Source organism: Urocitellus parryii, chromosome 3 (genome assembly GCF_045843805.1).
Source record: "Urocitellus parryii isolate mUroPar1 chromosome 3, mUroPar1.hap1, whole genome shotgun sequence".
NCBI lineage: Eukaryota > Metazoa > Chordata > Mammalia > Rodentia > Sciuridae > Urocitellus > Urocitellus parryii.
The window spans coordinates 3,385,809-3,389,064 of record NC_135533.1 but is presented as its reverse complement, the minus strand read 5'-3'; positions in this window follow the sequence as shown (position 1 = coordinate 3,389,064).

The window sequence follows — 3,256 nt, the reverse complement described above, 5'->3', positions numbered from 1 at the left end:
GAGGCTCAGTGCTTCCCACACTGCAGGAGCAAATGAGGCGGAGCAAGGCCTGCTGGGAGCCAGGGTCTGGGGAGCATCCTGGGGGGCCCTCTCCCTGGCCGGGGAGAAACCCTGCACCTCAGAGGGTCTGCACTCACTTTTCACCTCATTTGGAGAAATGTGACTTTTTTTGTCCATTTATTTTGCCCTGGAGGCCCTTGAATTGTTTTCTACCTGCCTCTTTTAGATTCTGGGTGTGACGTGGGTTGGCACGTCAGGAATAAGAGTAGTTAATGGACATGCATCTGTGGGTGCCCGCTCTTTACAGGCTTCCAGATTTGAGGACCATGGAGAAAGTCTTGTCTCGGCACCGTCTTGGAGGCACCAGATGAGGGGGGTCAGGCTGGGCTGGAGGGTCAGGCTCAGCAGAGCCAGCAGGGCTGCCAGGGACTGGAGAGATTTCCTATTTCTCAATCAGTTGTTCTGGTTCTGAAAAAGCAAAAGCAGTTCACACTCAGTGGAGGAGGAAGGAAAGGTCAACGATTTGGGGTCGGCTGGAGGCAGGAGGCTGGAGCCACAGAGCACCCGGGCCAGTGGCCATGTCTGTGCATTCCCCGAGGACACTGCTCGCCTGAGTGTCTGGACACCAGGCGGGTGTGAAGCAACAGTCTGAGGCCTGAAGGGGACACACCCCTGGTTCCATTTCATTTCAGAATCTAAGCATCAGACACCCATCTTCTGTGTACGTAGTGATTAAAACTGACAAAGGCCAACTGCAGAGAGCCCTCAGAAGAGTGATTCCAGGGCCAGGAATGCCAGCTGACGGGGGCCTGCTACCTTCCTGCACTGTGCTAGGGCTTTCCCGCGGCCCTCCCTTCTACCTTGCCTCTGAGATGTAGCACTGTCTCCCACTTCCCTGGGGAGAGTCCGGAGCCAGGGCAGGGCAGAAGGTATCTCTCATGCCCTTGGCTGTTTTCAGAGGAGCTGGGAGTGCAATGGGGCCTCGGGGCAGGCATGTGATGTTCACCCAGGAAGTGCTGCACCGGCCTCCTGGGCTGGACATGTGCCCTGTGCCCCCATCGATGACTCTGTAAGAGCTGGGTAACCTGGAATAGCTGATCAAGAAGGCCACAGGTCTGCCATTTTGTGGCATCAATTAAAAAACCAAATGCCAAGTGTCAGTGGTCCTCAGTGCGGCAGGGTCAGCTACACTCCAGCTCCTCCGGCATCCCTTCCTGGTGTGGCTGAGGGTTCCTCCAGCCTGCAAGCTCACAGCCCCACCCACTCCGGTAAGACTGGACTTGCAAAGGGTTTTACACCATGGACAGTCCTCTTCAGTCTTCTGGCTCGATGCTGGTCTTCCATTTGCCTGGAGCTTGTGTGAATGGGAAGTGTCCTGTAGAGGCAGTTCCAACGCCACTGCTTCTGAGCTTTCTGACAGCCAGGCCCTTTGCTCCTCTGGCTCTGTTGAGGGCCAAGGGCCGCTGGTGACCCTCTTTGCTCCCTGGTTCGCCTTAACTTGTCCCTGCCTACATGTCCACTTCTACCTGGACTCCAAACCTAACCACCTCCCTACCTCCTGGGCACCTCAGCTTGGTGCCCAGAGGCCTCTGAAATTGCCCCTTTGTGGGCTCTTGCTTCCACTGGTCTCCCTTCCAAGGCAAGGCCTGAAGAGCATCCTTAGTTCCCCTGGGTCCTTTGCCCTGTGTATCCACCAATCAGCAAAGCTGGCTCTCCCATACCACTCCTCCTGGCCTGCTCTGACACACACCAATCAGCAAGGCTGGCCCTCCCGCACCACTCCTCCGCATGCTGACCTGCTCAGACATCCACCAATCAGCAAGGCCGGCTCTCCTGCACCACTCCTCTGCATGCTGACCTGCTCAGACTTCCACCAATCAGCAAGGCCGGCTCTCCTGCACCACTCCTCTGCATGCTGATCTGCTCAGACATCCACCAATCAGCAAGGCCGGCTCTCCTGCACCACTCCTCTGCATGCTGACCTGCTCAGACATCCACCAATCAGCAAGGCCGGCTCTCCTGCACCACTCCTCTGCATGCTGACCTGCTCAGACATCCACCAATCAGGAAGGCCGGCTCTCCTGCACCACTCCTCTGCATGCTGACCTGCTCAGACTTCCACCAATCAGCAAGGCCGGCTCTCCTGCACCACTCCTCTGCATGCTGACCTGCTCAGACATCCACCAATCAGCAAGGCCGGCTCTCCTGCACCACTCCTCTGCATGCTGACCTGCTCAGACATCCACCAATCAGCAAGGCCGGCTCTCCCGCACTGCTCCTCCGCATACTCTGATTTCTAGCCCCGCCTGGCTCTCCCGCCTCAGCGTTTTTCACCGGGTATGGCAGAGGGCACCAGGGGGAACGATGAGAACAGTCCTGAGCCTCAGCCCCTCAGCCCCCAGCCCACCCAGCGGAGTCCCGAGGCCCCCTGGGCCCACCTGCCCCCCCCCCCTACAGAGCAAGGCTGGGTTGCCTTCGTGTTTGCTTCTCCCTCCGCCTAGAACCTTCCTTCCCTGGCTTTCTAGATGACTTCACATGCTGGGCATGGTGGCGCACACCTGCAACCCAGGGACAGTGACCAGGAGACGGAAGTGGAGGGGCCACAAGTTTGAGGCCAGCCTTGGCAACGTTGCGAGACCATCTCAAAATAAAATTCTAGCCCTGCACAGGGGTGCACATCTGTAATCCCAGCGGCTCGGGAGGCTGAGGCAGGAGGATCTCGAATCCAAAACCAGCCTCAGCAACTTAGGCCCTGAGCAACTCAGCCAGACCCTGTCTCAAAATAAAATATGAAAAAAGGGCTGGCGTGTAGCTCAGTGGAGGAGAGCCCTGGGTTCGACCCCCAATACCACAATAAATAGATAAATCAGGGGCTTTTGTCACAATAAATAGATAAATCAGGGGCTTTTGTGCTGCCAGCTCTGCCTGGAGCTGCCCCTGCCGGCCTGCTTTGCTGTTTTCTCTTAAATTGCTAATTAAAGCCTGCAATTCCCATGTATCACTTAAGCCACGCCTGGCCTCCACCATTGCTGTAGCCTGCAGATGTGTGCTGCAGATGGGCAGCTGTAGTGGACAGCGCTGCCCTGTCTGTTGGGGACCCATGCCGTGCCCTTGTTCCCAGCACAGCCGAGTGCTCGCTGGATGCTTATTAAACACAGCAGTGGGCGTGATACAGCATGGTCCACTCCCCACTCACTGGTCTTTCCAGAGAGCCCTGACCAGGGCTCTGAAAGTCAGCTTTCTGTCCACACCACCT